Here is an 18,176-nt window from a genome sequence, read left to right as displayed (position 1 = left end):
GGAGATCATCTCCTTCTCCCCACCAAGGATGGCTGTCGTACACAAGTCCTCGCATCTCGGTGGTGCACTCTATGGTGCACCGCGCCTCTTAATAGAGACTGTCGTCAGCCATATCGAAGATGATTCTGAACTCCCCGGAGCCATCATCTCCTCCCACGGGGGCTCTGTTCAACGCATCTGCATCCCGGCATGCTACCTGCTGGACATACCCTGCACGGTGGCCACCTGGCTGACATCCTGCACTACAAAAAAAGACACATCCGTGACATTTTGGGCCGAATGAAAAAAATTCTGTCATACATATGACACTTCTATGACGATAATTGTGACAAAACCCGGTACCATAATTGATGTGGTGCGCTCCTACTTCTATGACAAAATATCATGACATAAAATGGGCTTTTTGTCCTGGGCGGGCCGGAGACGCAGCTGCATGACATTCTTTGGGCCGTCCATGACGGACAAAACCGTGGTAGAAGCAAGGGCGAGGAAAATTTCGGGGAGTTCCCGGTTACGGTGGGAGGTCGGGGGCCGAGCGATGCGCGTTTCTCTCGTACACGTACGCGCGTGTGTGCGAGGCGTTGGCTCTAACTGAACCCGAGCGAGGCGTTGGGCTCTAACTGAACCCGAGCGATTGCACTGTAGACTACGCGTTATTGAACCCGAGCGATCGATCGATGGCTGTTAACTGAACCCGATCGAGCGATTCCTTCGCTACTGCTGCTAACTGAAGCCGATCGATTGGATGAACAGTGAGCGTTGTGGGGGGGTGGATGAATAGTGAGCGGCGGCATTGCCTCTGGATGAACAGGACCCCGTGGTGTGGAGGGCTGGATGAACAGTAGATGGTGGAGGGGTGCCCGTGGAGGGGTGGTTGAATAGGACCCTGTGGTGTGGAGGGTTGGATGAATAGTAGACGGTGGAGGGGTGGTTGAATAGGACCCCGTGGTGTGGAGGGCTGGATGAATAGTAGACGGTGGGGGGTGCCCGTGGAGGGGTGGTTGAACAGTAGCCGGTGGAGTAGCGCGCGGTGGGGGCTGGATGAATCGGAGCCCGCGGAGGCTAGAGGAGGTCGGGGGTAGCCCGTGGAGGCTGGAGGAGGTCGACGGTGGAGATGAACAGTATCCCGTGGAGTCCCGTTTTGAGGTACGCCACACCCCTCCCGATGAACAGGACCCCCGTTTCGACCGTGGGAGGTCTGTTTCATCCGTTTTGCGGTAAGCCACACCCCTCCCGATCAACGGGACCACCGTTTCAACCGTAGGAGGTTCGTTTCGTCCGTTTTGCGGTACGCCACACCCCTCCCGATCAACAGGACCCCCGTTTTGACCGTAGGAGGTCCGTTTGCTCCGTTTTGTGGTACGCCACACCCCTCCTGATCAACAGGACCCCCGTTTCGGTCGTAGGAGTTTGTTTTCTCCGTTCTGCGGTACGCCAGGCCTCGTTTCCATCGCCTGTTCCGTCCAAGCCCTCCCGATGAACACGACCACGCATTCCATTCCGACCCAGCCGGTTGGCTCCCACGCGTTCCGTTGCCTCCCGATGAACATGACGCATTCCGTTGCCTCCCCATGAACACGACGCATTCCGTTGCCTCCCCATGAACACGACGCATTCCGTTGCCTCTCCATGAACACGACGCATTCTGTTGCCTCTCCATGAACACGACGACGACGCTGTTTCTCCGTTCTGACCCAGCCATGTACACGAGCCCTGGCCATACGTATGCGCGAGTAGGCGTTCGAGACCCCGCCCGTATGTACACATACGTGGCCATATTTTCTTTCTTGCACCCTGGTCGTTGTACGTACGTGTACATGCTACGTGTGTGCTTCTACATCGACCAGTGTGTACGTACATGTTCGCGGCCAGAATGACAACGCTACGTATGCTTCGACCAGGTGGGTCCCGACTGTCAGGCACGTCCTTGCGCGCGAAGATGTAGCTGGTGGGTTCCAACAGTCAGGGGGGCGAATCGTTTTGTTTTTGTTTTTGCCCGGACGCACTTCCTTGTGTGCGAAGGTGTAGCTGGTGGGTCCCAGTAGTCAGGGGGGAAACATTTTTTTCGTGAAATACGGTGGCCCGTCCAGTGGGTCCTCGCTGTCAGGTGGAGGAATAATTATTTTGCACGTAATAAGGAGGCACTTCCTTGCTGCGGCCGTGGACCCAACTATCAGCCTCTCCACGTACAGTCCACGTCCGATGGAAGCCGTTCCTTGACCACGTTGACCATGCCGCGTCGAGAGCACCAGGGTGGTGGACGACGGCGAGGCCTAGGAAGGGGACGACGCGGAGCAGGGAAGACGCGGTAGTGGATGCTCACGCGTAGAGGAGTACGATGGTTCACTGGTTCGCTGCGGTGTGAGGTTGCCTTCGCCGCAGAATAACAGGGGGTGTGGGTGAGTAGAGGGATGGCTTGGCCAGTGGTGGGAGTAGTAGGGGGCGGTGAGGCCTCCACCGCATCGCAGCCGGCCACGGGAGGCAGGAGCACGAGGCACGACCGGCGCTGGTTTGGGCAGCTGGAGCAAGAAGACCAGAGGTTGAAGAAGCACTACGGCCGTTGGATGGACATCGTACTGTCACTGGAGCTAGAATCGTGCATATTGACTAAGTTGACAAAGCCCTCCATCCCCGTCAACTTAGTAGGCCCACAAGTCAGCCTACCACTATACTGGGTCCCAGCTAATAGGGGGAGTATTCATTTTTTTGTGCGTAATAAGGAGGCACTTCCTTGCATGCGAAGATATAGCTGGTGGGTCCGAGCTGTCAACGGCGGTAACGTTTTTTCGCAAAATACAGAGGCCCTTTCGGTGGGTCCCTGATGTCAGGTGGAGGAATCATTATTTTGCACGTAATAAGGAGGCATTTCCTTGCGTGCGGCCATGGACCCAGCTATCGGCCTCTCCACGTACAGTCCACTTCAGATGCATGTCGGTCGTTGACCACGTTGACCAGGCCGCGCCGAGAGCACCAGGGCGGTAGACGACGGCGAGGCTTAGGAAGGGAACGACACGGAGGCAGGGAAGACTCGGCAGTTGTTTCCCATGCGGATGGGAGTACGACTGTACAAGGGTTTACTAGTTCGTCTGTCGTCGCTGGAGAATAACAGCAGGTGTGGGTGAGTAGAGGGATGGCTAGGCTAGCGATGGGAGTACGATGGGGCGGTGAGGCCTGCGCGACAGCACAGCCGGCCGCGGGGAGGAGGGAGCAGGCAGTCCCGCCGGCGCTTGTTTGAGCGGCTGGAGCAGGAAGAGAAGAGATTGAAGAAGCACGACGGCCGTTGGATGGACATCATATGGTCACTGGAGCTAGAATCGTTCATATTGACTAAGTTGACAAAGCTCTCCATCCCCGTCAACTTAGTAGGCCCAGAAGTCAGCCTCCCACCATGGTGGGTCCTAGCTAGCAGGGGGAGTACTCATTTTTCTGTGCGTAATAAGGAGGCACTTCCGGTGGGTCCGAGCTGACAGTGGGGGGAACATTTTTTTCACGAAATACAGTGGTCCGTCCGGTGGGTCCCAGCAGTCAGGGGCAAACATTTTTTTCATGAAATACGGTGGCCCATCCGGTGGGTCCCAGCAGTCAGGGGGGAAACGTTTTTTCCGCGAAATACTGGTGGCCCGTCCGGTGGGTCCCTGCTGTCAGGTGGAGGAATAATTATTTTGCCCGTAACAAGGAGGCACTTCCTTGCGGCTGTCGTGGACCCAGCTGTCAGCCTCTCCACGTACGGTACTCTTCCTATGGAAGTCGGTCGTTGACCACATTGACCACGCCGCGCCGAGAGCACAGAGGCGGTGGACGACGGCGAGGCCTAGGAAGGGGATGACGCGGAGCCAGGGAAAACGCGGCAGTGGATGCCCACGCGGAGAGGAGTACGAGGGTTCACTGGTTCCGTTGTGGTGTGAGGCTGCCGTCGCCGCAGAATAACAGGGGGAGTGGGTGAGTGGAGGGATGGCCTGGCCAGCGGTGGGAGCAGTATGGGGACGGTGAGGCCTCCACGGCAGCACAGCCGGCCACGGGAGGCAGGAGCATGCGGCACGACCGGCGCTGCTTTGGGCGGCTTGGGCAAGAAGACCAGAGGTTGAAGAAGCACTACGTCCGTTGGATGGACATCATTGACCACGCCGCGCCGAGAGCACCAGGGCGGTGGACGACGGCGAGGCCTATGAAGGGAACGACACGGAGTCGGGGAAGACACGGCAGTGGCTGCCCACGCGGTGGAGAGTAAGAGGGTTGACTGGTTCGGCTGCCATCACCGGAAAATAACAGGAGGTGTGGGTGAGTAGAGGGATAGACAGGCCAGGGATGCGAGTATGATGGGGCCGTGAGGCCTGCCCGGCAGCACTGCCGGCCACGGGAGGCGGAAGCAGGCGGTTCCGACGGCGCTAGTTTGGGCGGCTGGGGCAGGAAGATCAGAGACTGAAGAAGCACGATTGCTGTCAGATTGACATCTAACAGTCTGACGCTGGTAGAGTTGATTGTTCACTAAGTTTCTTTTTTGAGAAACCTTGTGTACGCATCAACTTAGTAGGCCCACAAGTCAGCCTCCAAATCTGTGGCAGACAACATAAACCCCATTTGCTATTTTTTATAGTTTGCAGCCCATTTGCTAATTCTTAAGTAATTTATTACAGCCCATTTTCTGCCCAGGAACACGGTCAAAAAGTTCAACCTTATTTTGCATATTTCGGTGGAGTCCAAACTGTTGTAATCCCGAAATGATAAACATTTTTTAAGAACTTATTGATTTGCCAAAAAATCTTTTTGTTTTTGTAAGCAAATAAGACGTGGGACAATTGAGTTGGTTTAAGGGAAAACCAGTGGTAAAAAAATCAGCGTTGGGTGGAAAAAACAACAAAAATAAGGATGTAAATATGAAAAGGGAATTTTATGTGTTTTCAATATAATGATATGTGTATATGAACTAGTAAAACTATAGGTAGAGATCAGAAAACGGATGTAGGACATGCGTTTCAAGAGGAAAATAGAACTGGGTTGTGTGTTTGATTCGGTAAAAAAACTGCCTGCGGATGTTGTAAGACAAAATATGACTAAAGCTGGCGGGCCAGAGGCCAGTAGATACCTGCTGGATCTTTGTGCCCCGTTGTCGTCATGGGCTGGGCCTGTTAAAAACAAAACCAACGCTGGGCAGTCTACAGCCCAGTTGAAACTTGCTCGACCTGAAAAAACAATATACATGCTCAATAAACGAGAGATTTCTGCAAGTACAGACTGATAACTGGGATGCAACAGGGATATTGTTTTTTATCGTGATAATAAGTGCATGCACTTGTTTCGAAAAAATTGGAGAACTGGGAATTTGAACGGCGGGTGCTTATGCTACCCATCAAATAAAAATCAGGTTCCTGAAAATTCATTTCGAAACAAATGATTCAGCTTTATATCTACGTCGACCCTCGGCATGATGGTTGGAAGCAAATGCAAGTTCATACCAAAAGATCGTTAACAACAATACCAACTTGGGGATGACAAGGTAGTACAACTACCAATACCAAACTAACTTATAATCTTTTTACTCCTGACCGTAGTGTTCGTCTGGTAGAAAATCTTGCAGAGGACCAACTCCCGCTCCTTCTCTTGCTCCAGGTCCCCGAGGTGGTACTGGTGCATCACCCAGTTGGTCCTCTGCTGGTCGAAGTTCCTGTTGGTGTGCAGCACCAGAACCTTTTTTGCTGCCTGTCTACCGGCCATTGACCATCACCGGCAAGGTATTGCTGGTCTTGTGCCACACCGTGTGCATGCCGCACTCCGACTGTATCTTGCGATGCGTCCACGTGCCCCTTTTGAACGCCCTGGAATTGCGCTGGAAGAAATGCTTCCTTAGGCCACTCAGTGTGATACCTACAGTATTGTGGAATACAGGTTTTAGTGTACCTAGTTGGCATTTTCATGACATCTTTGGCATGTTGCAGTCACTTGTTTCACTTTTTATTAACTGTCAAATTGTAATTGCTTCACCAGGTCTGTGTCTAAAAAGAAAAATAGAGCTGTAAACAAAGGAATATGTTTGTGCAAGTAGATGGCCGATCGGCGTCTTACCTGGAACTTTCTCAGTTTGGGTGTAGCATATGTCGTGCTCGCTGTCGATGGTTGGTATGAACAAATTGATGGGAGACTGAAATCTCGTGCTGTCAGCACTCACTTTGGCCTCAAGGTGTTCGATAAGCTCCTGATCCGTGGGATCGAACTTGACGCCAGCCGGCAGCACCGGCCAATCCTTCTTCGACTTGCATCGGTAATTCCAGTTATATGGTACTCAATGTATGATCAATCGACTGTTTTAAGTGAATGATGAAAGATTTCGACAGATAAGTGGTACTCCAAATCTGAAGTCCAGAATACCCAAACACGCCGCCAGGATTCTTGAATCACCTCACGCGTAGCGTGTTGTCATGTCAATTCAATGTGTGGACATGATGAATAATTTAACCGACGTATACTAGTACTGCTACTGTACTACTTACTAGTCGTATTTAGTGTCACAATGTATACATAGGTTTAACTAACAAGTACGCACTTGAAGCCTAACTGATATATATATAGACTATTCTGTTACTAGTAACAGAATATTATTCCGTTACCTCTCGGCCCTATATAGCGCGCGCGACACACCTACAACTTCCTGAATCCAGCCCACCAGCTCGATCCTACACAACACACTAACCCCCTCCCCCCAAACCACCCAATTCTTGATCTCATCTCGCTGCCGCCCCATGCCCCGCCGTCGTGCGCCACCACCTCTTGCCCCACCGCCGCCTGCCACCACCCCTTCAACTACCGTCGCACGCCAGCATCCCTCGCCCCACCGCTGCGTGCCACCACCCCTCGCCCCGCGGCCGCGCGCCACCACCCTTCGCCCCGCCGTCGGGAGCCACCACCCCTTGCCCCGTCGCCGCACGCCGGTAGCCCCCTCCCCATGGAGAACTATGCCTCAACCACCGACGAACTCCACATGACGATTCCCGACGGCGAGATCTTCTGCGAGGTAGGAGGTAGAGGACTCAACGGTCACGTCCGCGCTAGGGATCCAGAGGACACGCACGACGCGTGACGCAAGATGGTGGTAATGGGTGGTGGTACGCCTGTGCGCCGCCCCATCCATGGCTGACCGCCGATCGAAGCTGCCCCGTGCTTCCTCCCTTGTGGCCTTCTTCCTTTGTCCACTACTGGCTCGTCGGCAGTTCTTCTTCGCCAACACCTGAAGGTCGTGTTTCATCATCTCATCCCCACATCTCTCGTATGTTCAATTGCTGCTCACTTGACAGTTCATACACAAAAATTTGAGCGGAGATCTCTAGATATTCTCCTGATATATGTCTAAACAGGACCAAAATTTACATGTTTTATGCTTGTATGTGTGTGGTTGAACTATTTAGCTTTTGAGCGAAGTTCAAACTTTCTATGTTTGAAGGTTCAGTCAAATTCATTTTCGTAGCTATGAGGTTGAGCCAATTTTCTCGGGTACTGAAACCGATCATTTGATAGGGAATTCAAAAGAAACAGCATATATGAGCATACGTGAAGTTCAAAAGTTCTGGTTTCAGGGAAGTAGACATCCTGCAGTTTTTGGGAATTAGTAGTTCACCTTTGCTAAGTGTAGCAAGTTCTCCAGTTGCAAAAAATAATTCACTTTGCAAAAACTCTGGAGGTCAACTATTTCTTTTGTTTGTTGTAGATGGAGATGTGTGTATGTACACATGTGTTCTGGAGACAAGAGAACTTATCTGGTGGTATGTGCGGCTGCTGCATACTCTTCCGGCCGCTCTAATTCACACCCTCAGTACAACTTTTGTATGCCCTCATGTTCACAAATGTTTTAGTGCTTTTTTCCATAAAAATCTTGTAGTACTATGTAAAGCAAGTGTGTCCAACACATAGTTTAGGTGTCGCAATAGTACTTACTATTGATGGTGGCCTTCTTTTGTGCCGATATTACTTTGCCACCTAGGGTAGTACTGCTACTACTTATCATGTTGATAAAACGTCACGAACAGTATATCTATTTGATTAATGATTCTGTAGGGAGAAAAAGTTCGCCAATATACAATCTCTAAGCTCAATATACCAAACTTTTTGTTTAGTAGTTTGTACTGCTCAAGTTTATATCTAAGTTCAAAAATGTTAGCACATACCCAGTTCCATATGTGTTATAGAAGAACAAACATTGTGTGTGTTGTGATTGTCGGCGTTCTGGGAACGGGGGTCCCCAGACTTGCCTGCCTGCGGCCTGCGGCGTGGCTCAAAGGGGGCCCGGCACGGCCCATCTTCACCAACACAAGACTCAAGACCCTCGCGGGGCGGACGACGTGGAGCTTCCTCAGGCGTGGCCTCATCAAGCTGGCTCACGAGGAGGCGGAGAAATCAAGGCGGGGTACCTCGCGAGGTGCCCGTGATGCAAGCCATGATGATTCAGGGCGCCAGGCGGGTGCCAGCCCGCGCAGCGTCCTCCTTTCCTCTTTGGTGCAAAGGGAGCAAGCGCAGCCGCGGAGTACCGAGGCATCAAGCAAAGGTTTCCATTTTGGTGCAACAAGACCAAGACCAGGAGGACTACGAGGCGGAGGTCACCGTGGAGCCCAAGACGGCGTCATCACCAGAGCTTTGCACAGGCGAAGACTACTTTTGTCAGGATAGCTGATACTTGCTGTCCCCCTTCAAATTAGCCTGCCATTGTTGGCTCCCTTCCCGCTCAATATTTGGGAAGAGGACCAGGGCCTCGATAAATAGGACCAGCCGCCCACAGAGCAAGGGGGTTGGAAAAAAGGAAGGGGAGGCTCGATAGAGAGGTTGGAAGCATAGAGAGAGAGAGAGAAAGGTGGCTGAACTCCTCCCAGCAGTTCATAGCCCCAGCCAAGAGCAGACCCTCGCGAGGCTGTTCTTCCTTGTATTGTTCATCATCATCAGCCCCAAGAGGCAATCCACCCACCACACATTGGAGTAGGGTGTTACACCACAACGGTGGCCCGAACCAGTATAAACCTTGTGTCTCTTGTGCAGTTCTTTCAGTAGTCTAGATCCTTGCGAGACTGAGAGGTAGAAGACGTAATCTTCGCGCGCACCCCAGAGTTTGAACCTTAAGGGTCTACCGGAACCCGAAATCCGACATTTGGCGCGCCAGGTAGGGGTGCACCAGAGGTCGTCTTCCACTGCACCGTTCTCCTCCGACCGTCGCGTCCATGTCCGACGCTCATCGGGCCCGCGCCGAGCTCCGAGCCGCCATCGCTTCCCGCGTCGCCCAGACGGCGCCCGTCGGCGGACGTCCTCATCGTTCCCCGTCACCTGCCATCAACGCCGCCACTGGCCCGGTCGGGGACGAGCAGCAAGCGTCGTCTCAGCATCCATCCGTGCGGCAAGACGGCAGCACCGCTACTCCATCGCTCACACCAGCTGGTTCTTCGTCCCGTGCGCTCCGCGCACCCTTGGAGGCTCGAGCTGCGCTCATCGCGGCAAACGAGCTCCTGCGCTACCATCACGTCGACGACGTCTATGAAGAGTGGCTCGACCGCGTCGCCGAGCTCGTCCGCGCCGCGGGGGGCTCTCCCGCGCCGTCCGTTCCGCTGCGCCGCACCCCGCCCCACGTGGGCAACGAAGCTCCGGGGGTGTACCAGCCGCCTCCTCTCCAAGAAGACGCCATGGCTCCAAGGCGTGTGGCCCCTGGGCGGAACCCGCTCCGTCAGGTGCCAGCGCAGCAAGAACGGAGCTGCCAAGAAGTCCCTCGCCCGCAAGGAGCTGCCCGGGCGCTCCCTGCTCCAGCACGCCGCGACCCTGCTCCGACTCCGGCACGCCAAGACCCCGCGCTCCTCTTAGCTGCAGCGCGTGGGGACCCTCAGGACCGAGCTCTCCACCAGCCGAAGCCTTTCATGGCCACCGTAGGCTGCCGTGCCTACACCACCGAGCTGCGTAGCGTCGCGTGGCCCGGCAAGTTCAAGCCAGACCTGCCTCCTCGTTACGACGGCACGACTGACCCTACAGAGTTCCTCCAGCTCTATGAGCTGGGCATCGAAGCTGCCAGCGAGGACGAGAAGGTCATGGCGAACTGGTTCCCCATGGCGCTCAAGGAAGGAGCTCGCACCTGGCTCCTGAATCTGGCTCCAGGCACGATCTCTTCCTGGGACCAGATGCGCACCCGCTTCATCGCCAACATCCAAGGTACTCGCGACCTGGCCACCCGCCGTGAGCGACATGCGCCGCATCAAGCAACAACCCAGAGAGACCCTGCAAAAGTACATCTAGCGCTTCAACAACGCGCGCCTCAAGATCCCCAAGGTGTCCGAGGAGGCCATCATCTCGGCCTTCTCCGATGGTGTGCGCGATGTCAAGATGAAGGAGGAGCTGGCGATGCATGAAGACTTGTGCACCTCCCTGGAGCTGTTCAACTTGGCGACCAAGTGCGCCAGGGCTGAGGAGGGATGCCTCTCCCTCCTCGAGCTGCCTGCCGCAGACCCAGAAGAGAAGAAGCCCAAGGCCAAGGACATGAAGCGCAAGGGGGCTGCCGTGCTCGCGGCAGAACCAGACACCAAGCGGGGCAAAGATCTGCCTGAGTCCTCTAGGGGTGGCCGGTACTGTGTGTACCACGACCTCCACACCCACAACACCAACGAATGCCAAGAACTCTGCGCCGTGCGAGAAGGAAGGATCGGCCGTCGTCCCAAACGTGCCGATCGGGGCTACGGCCGAGGCGGAGGAAGAAACGCAGGACGCTGGGACGACCGCGGCCCGTGCCAAGGGTGGCGCCATCAACCTCGCGAGGATCGCTGGTGAGACCTGCCTCGCGAGGGGGACTGGAGGGATCAGCCTCGTGAGGATCGCCCACAGGGCAACGCAGGCCTCCCTCCACTGCCGCCTTAGCCAAGAAGAAACGAGGACCGCCGTCGAGACGAAGGGGCTGGGGGCTTCCAGGAGCCACGCTCAATCGCCTGCATCCTGGGCGGAGCTCAAGCCCCAGCCTCACAACGCATCTTCAAGCAGTTTGCCCGCGAAGTGAATGCAGTCCTCCCCAGGCTTGAAGCAACACGCTCTCTCAGGTGGTCGGCCTGCTCCATCACATTCAGCTCAGCGGATCAACTCAAGTGTGCGGCCACAGCCGGGGTCCTCCCGATGCTTTGCTCCCCAGTCATCAGCAATGTACTGGTCACCACGACCCTCATCGATGGTGGGGCAGGGCTCAACGTCCTATCCGTGGAAACGTTCAACAATCTTCAAGTGCCCTACGACCAGCTTCAGCCAACCAAGCCCTTCTCCGGAGTCACCGACAGCTCCACGGTCCCGATTGGGCAGGTCCGCCTCCTTGTCACCTTCGGGGCATGCAACAACTACCACACCGAGCTCATCGACTTCGACGTCGCCCACATCCGCCTGCCGTACAACGCCATCCTCGGGTACCCAGCGCTGGCCAAGTTCATGGCCGTAACTCACCATGGCTACAATGTCCCCAAGATGCCAGGAAGTGGCGGAGTCATCACGGTGCCCTGTGAAGAGAAGGATGCAGTGTGTTCCCTGGAGCGAGCCTTTCAGGACGCATCACTGGAAGACCCGGATCGCGGAAGCAGGAGGCTTCCTGAGACCACCCCCAAGAAGAAGAAGACATCATCCGGACCAGCCCCTCGGGAGGTGGGCCCCTTAGGGCCCGCATCTGCCCAGGGGGAACCTCCTTCCATCGCATAGGAAAGCGCGCCCGGCGCCCTCCTCAGGCAGGGCTCGGGGGCTCTCCCCTGGAGGGCCACCGACCCGGCCAAGGTCACGAGGGAGGCGCTTGGGCACCACATGGAGGCGTGTTACGAAGCACGTTTCCCTAAAGAAGGAGCAAGGCAAGGAAGGTCAGACCCGCAGGAGTTCGTCGACAAGGCCATTCAAGAACTACAAGAATCAAGAATCATGAGGGGTTACCGCCGTCTACCGGCTGTGGCTCCCCATCCAGGCGAGGATGGTAGGCTGCGCGTCTGCATCGACGTACCAGGGCTCAACCAAGTCACTACGATGGAGCGCCTCTGGCCCTCGCGAGCGGGGGCGCTGTGGGGGTCCGCCCCACAGCTATGTTCACATGCCTTACGGCTTGCCGAGCGCGGTTGTAACGTGCCAGCGCCTCATGAGGGGCATCATGGAGGCTCAAGAAGATAGGCGTTCCGCAGCCTTGGCGGAGATGGAGATGATTCGCGAAGAGCTACCAGTGCCTCAGGAGCCTCCCGAGGCCCCTGGGCCTGGGGGCTCGTGAGGATCGGCTTCCGCAGCCCACCGAGTCTGCTGCACCAACACCCCTTCCCCCTCGACACCTTCAGGTGACATCTGACAAGTTTCATTTCCAGCTGGGAGCGCCCTCCCAGGGCTGCATCGTTCCCAGGCCGCGTGGGTCCGTCCCTGAGGTATGTATCCCTTTTATTTCATGTCGTTAGCTTGCTTTGTTGGGGGTGCCCCTCGGGCTGCATCATCCCCAAGTCGCTCGGGCCAGGCCCAGCGGCATGTATCTCCCTTGCGTTTATTTCCGGCTATGCATTCGCCCGTCATGCTTGATTACTTGATGCCTGTCCACGGCACCTCTTCTTCTCCATGTCGACCACTTGCACATTAAAGGGGGGTACCTGAGCATCGCGACTCAGGGCTCTTACTGGCTCTCCAGCCCTCACCCTCTGGCCATGTCCACGGTATCGCGACCTGGCATACCAGCGACGGCTGAGACAAGCTCGAGGGCCGGGACCCGAGGACGTAGAGTGCCGACATCTAACCAAATTTGCAGGAACACAACACAAGATAAGGCCCAGTGCCAGGCGCAACCCGCCTAGAGGTAGGGCCCCGTCAGTCTCGCGCTGGCTCACGGGTGCCCAGATACACCTCACCTAGCCCTACCGTGCCGGCCACGTGTCAGGGCGGGGCTGTACACGCCCCGGGGCTCCTCCCGGAGGGGAGCCCCCTCCCATGTACCAGTGGAAGCACCATGCTCCGCGCTGGCTGACGACACTGCCGAGGAGCGGCTATGCCCGTACACATGCGGAAGCATTATGCTCCACGCTGGTGATAAACAACTGAGGGTGGTCCCCGGGCCGCATCAACCTCAGGGAGCCCAGAGCTCAGTGCCTAGCCTCATCGCAACGCCTCCCCTCGGGAGCGCCGCGCGAGGGGGCTGGGCACGGGGGCTGCGCCTGGGTCACGCCCAGATGTACGCCACCCAGCCAGGCCCCTTGGGCCTGGTTCGCCGCGCGTCTCTCCCCGAGCGGAGCCACGGTATGAAGGCCGTTTGAGCGTCAAGGGGGACCCCTGAGCATCGCGACTCAGGGGCCTAACTGGTCCCGTAGCCCCTCACTCCTTAGTTCCGAAAGGCTAATGCTGGGTGAGGCATGCGCGGGGCCGGGCTCTGCAGACGTAGAACGGTGGTCCCACTTGCATCTCACCTCATCACTCGATGTTTGCGCGTCAAGGGGGACTCCTGAGCATCGCGACTAAGGAGCCTAACTGGCTCCATAGCCCCTCACTCCTTTGGTCCCGTCCTGGTTTCCGGTCGGGGCTAATGCTGGGTGAGGTACGCGCGGAGTCAGGCTCTGCAGACGTAAAACGGAAGATCCACCTACATCACCCCTCCCTACTTGTTGTTCGTGCGCCAAGGGGGACTCCTGAGCATCGCGACTCAGGAGCCTAACTGTCTCCATAGCCCCTCACTCCTTTGGTCCCGTCCTGGTTTCCGGTCGGGGCTAATGCTGGGTGAGGTACGCGTGGGTCCGGGCTCTGACGGCGTAGAACACAAGCAAGTAGGGAACAAAAGCATAAAATTCACGGAATTTAAAAGCAAATATTACAGTCCATACTGTCGTCTCAATACCAAACGCGAGTTTAAAAGCCTCCCCGAGGCATGATGCATGTGCAGGAATTAAAAGCAGGACAGGAGGAGTAGCGGAGTCACTCGGCAGCGGTAGAGCAGCGCGGGTGGCCCCGCCTCATGGAGCAGCAGGACCGGCAGCATCCTTCTTCGACTTGGCACTGAAGGCCCGGAACTTCCCCAACAGAGCCTCCGCGCGACCCTTCACGGCCTCGGCAGCGGCGGCAGCACCCTCGCCGCTTACTGGCTCCAACAGGCTGTCGACGTCGGCGCTGGGGTCGCGAAGGTAGATGTGGGTGAAGACCCGCGTCAGCGCAGCAGAAGACAGGACACGCGCCTCGGCCTCGGCCGTGGGGCCAAGGCCAAGGGTGACATCCTCAAGAGCACGAACCAAGAAAGGAAGCAGCTTGGTGGGGCCGTCCTCGGTGCTGGCCAGCGGGCTCTCCAGGCCACTGGCATAGAGCATCTTCAGCAAAGCACGAGCCTTCTTCTCCATGTCTGCGAAGGCCACGCGATCCTCGGCATGAACCTGGGCCTTGCTGTCCAGCTCGACCTTTGTCGCCTCCAATTCCTTCCCCAGCGCACCCAGGCGGTCGCGGCGTTTCTTGAGCTTGGCCTCCCGGCCCTTGATGGCCACCTCACGTGCCTTCATGCCTTCTTCTTGCTCCTGGTGAAGACGAACCTCTTTCGCGAGCTGGTCCCGCAGGCCTTGCAGCTCGTCCTCCAGCACCTTGCAACGATCGCGGACTCCAACCACCTCCCCCAGGGCTACGTCATGAGCAGCCTTCGTCTCAAGGATGGCCTGCCTCTCCTCGTCGCAGGCCATCGAGGCTTGAACCAGCGCCGCCCGGATCGAGGCGTCAGAGCGAATCCATCCTGAAGCTAGCTCAGCGCCCGGCCACCAGGCGAGGGCCGGCAAGAAGATCCTGTCACAGCCGGTCCAGTCCAGCAACAGCACACTCCAGGACGGCAGGAGGAGTTGGAGAAACAACAGTCGGCGGAACGGGGGAAGACGGCGGCAACGGCAAGACCACAGCGTCCTGAGGTGGAGCCTGCTGCGCCCCAGCGGCTGTGGTGGCGGCGCAAAGGCACCACAGGAGTCACTTGGGCCATGGGGGCTGAGCTCGCCCCAGCCAGCTCGGCCAGGCCTCGCGAGGACGACCAGGCAGGAGAAGCCCGCGCGCCACGGTCACCCCCCTCCACAGGTGGAGGCGCTGCCGCGGATGGAGCCTCAGGATCCCCCTTCGGTTTCTTCGCCGCGGGCGCCAGCCTATTCAAGAGATGCGAACGTCAAGCCTCGTCAGCGGAACAAGAAATAAAGACAAGGGTGAAGCACTTACGGGTCATCGCCGGTGAGCTCGGGCAGCCTCCGGCCAAACTTGAAGCCTGACAGCCGGCTGGAAGGGTCAACCTCAGAAGCAGAAGGCGAGTCTGCAGACTGCCTCGGGGCAGGGGCAGACCCGCGGGAGATCAGCCCGGTCCTGTCCTTCTTCGGGATCAGGGGCAAGCTCCCGCCAACCTGCTCGTCTCTGTCCTCCTCATCGTCGCTCGAAGAAAGGCAGAGATCACGGGGCCTGCGCCGGGGGAGGGGAGCCCTCGACTCTTCGTCGGTCGCCTTGGAGTCAGGCCCCTTTTCCCGCTCCTCCTCGTCCTCCTCTTTGCTGGAGTCACCGGAGGACACGTTCATCAGTCCCTCGGAAGCCACCACGGGCACGGGCCCGTCCCCGTTGAAAACGGGCATGGACTCCACCACCTACTCCCAGTCGTCGCGAAGGAACAAGGGCTTGGGAGCGCCCTCCAACCTTGCCACCTCGCCCCCGACCAGAGATTGGAGGACCGCGGCCAAATCTTCGTCACCCAAGGCTGCGGGGCTCGGATGAGGCCTCCACATCGGAGGTGAGTACTGCTGGAGTGGAGCCAGCCGGTGCTCCAGGAACTCCCTCAGCAGCAACGCACCGGACAACTTCGCCGCCGCCGTGCTGATCGGCCTCAGGTCCGCGTCCATCTTCTCCAACACCAGTTTCGCGCGGGGTCCGTGAGCTCCTCCCGGCACCAGTCGCTGGAGCTCGCGGGCTGCTCCGCGGGCAAGATCAGCCGAGGGTGGATGCGCCCGGCATCTACCAAGACCCACTTGCTCCTGAAGCCCTCAATCCTCTTCCCGGGATTCGAGATGGCAATGGTGCTGCCATACGCGACGAAGCTCGCGCACGTGGAAGGAGAACCGCGAGAGACCCGGAGGCAGAAGTAGTGGCGCAGCAAGGCCACTGAGGGTTGCACCCCTACGTGAGCCTCGCAGTAATAAGCGAAGATCACCAGGAGAAGGACGGAGTTGGGGTGGAGATGCAGAGCCTGCAAGTTGTAATGGCGGAGGTCAGAGAAGAAAAACTCGGAGAAGGGAGGCACCAGGTCCGCAGCAATGGAGCTTACAAAGAGAGGGTAAAAGGTGCTCCCTCGGCCCTCGGGAGTGGCGGAGCCGGCCTTGAACACCTGCACCCCGTCGATGCCCTGTGCCGCCGCCATCCGGCGCAGCCAGGCGAGGCCCGCCTCGGACACGCTCGGCAAGTCCAGAGCAGGAGAGTACCAAGCTTCGGCCGGAGGCTGACGAGGCGCCATGGCTTCCTAGGTCACCTGGCCGGAGTAGATCTGGAAATTTGTAGGAAGAAAGGGGAGGCGCAAGAAAGGGGATCTGAGCAGCAACCGGAGAAAGCAAAAGGCAAAGTCTGGGCAGATGCCGCTCCTTTATCAACCTGCGCGGTTGCTGAAGCACTTGCGTCCAATCAACCGCCACGCGGCGCCCAAGGCCGCAAGCTGTTAGGGCCCGCGGCGCTTCGCCCTTGCCCTTTCGCCTCTCAGCACGGCCAAGTCTGGGCGCGCCTTGGGCCCGGGGGCTACTGTCGGCGTTCTGGGAATGGGGGTCCCCAGACTTGCCTGCCTGCGGCCTGCGGCGTGGCTCAAAGGGGGCCCGGCACGGCCCATCTTCACCAACACAAGACTCAAGACCCTCGCGAGGGGCCAAGCCTCGCGGGGCGGACGACATGGAGCTTCCTCAAGCGCGGACTCGTCAGGCTGGCTCTCGAGGAGGCGGAGAAATCAAGGCAGGGTACCTCGTGAGGTGCCCGTGATGCAAGCCATGACGATTCAGGGCGCCAGGCGGGTGCCAGCCCGCGCAGCGTCCTCCTTTCCTCTTTGGTGCAAAGGGAGTAAGCATAGCCGCGGAGTACTGAGGCATTAGGCAAAGGTTGCCATTTCGGTGCAACGAGACCAAGACCAGGAGGACTACGAGGTGGAGGTCACCATGGAGCCCAAGACGGCGTCATCACCAGAGCTTTGCGCAGGCAAAGACTACTTTTGTCGGGATAGCTGATACTTGCTGTCCCCCTTCAAATTAGCCCGCCATTGTTGGCTCCCTTCCCGCTCAATATTTGGGAAGAGGACCAGGGCCTCGATAAATAGGACCAGCCGCCCACGGAGCAAGGGGGTTGGAAAAAAGGAAGGGGGGCTCGATAGAGAGGTTGGAAGCATAGAGAGAGAGAGAGAGAGAAAGGTGGCTGAACTCCTCCCAGCAGTTCATAGCCCCAGCCAAGAGCAGACCCTCGCGAGGCTGTTCTTCCTTGTATTGTTCATCATCATAAACCCCAAGAGGCAATCCACCCACCACACACTGGAATAGGGTATTACACCACAACGGTGGCCCGAACCAGTATAAACCTTGTGTCTCTTGTGCAGTTCTTTCAGTAGTCTAGATCCTTGCGAGACGGAGAGGTAGAAGACGTAATCTTCGCGCGCACCCCAGAGTACGAACCTTAAGGGTCTGCCGGAACCTGAAATCAGACAGTGATTCATATATATAATTAAGTATCTTCGCCACAGCTATTGGTTTCGATGTGTCAAAAGATTAGCATTTTCTGCTAATCATGGACATGTGGACTATATATTACAATATGAACAACAGATTCATATATATAATAAAGTATCTTCGCCACAACCATGGACATGTGGACTATAAACATTTGATATAGTTCACCTTCAATAACTTTGTAAGTATAGAGATATCACCCAGATGTAATATATGAGTATTTATTGCAATATGAGGAATGGGTGTGTATATTGTAGTCTCTACATGCATAGTTGAGATGTGTTCAGTACAAACCCATGGCATTAGGGAGGTCGAGTTCGTCGCGAGTAGCAGTACATGGTTGTTTGCTTACTCCAGCAGCAAGCCCAGGCTTCCCTCCCGCTCATCGGTCTAACTTCTTGCTCCGACGCTGGTCACTCAAAGAGCCGCGTGCAGGCCACCCGTGATTCACCTCCTGATCCAGCTCAACTTTCTCCCTTCTTCAGCATTTTTGGTATG

Source organism: Triticum urartu, chromosome 3A (assembly GCF_056163025.1).
Source record: "Triticum urartu cultivar PI428250 chromosome 3A, HENAU_Tu73, whole genome shotgun sequence".
Lineage (NCBI taxonomy): Eukaryota > Viridiplantae > Streptophyta > Magnoliopsida > Poales > Poaceae > Triticum > Triticum urartu.
The sequence above is the reverse complement of the archived record's forward strand: the minus strand, read 5'-3'. Positions refer to the sequence as shown.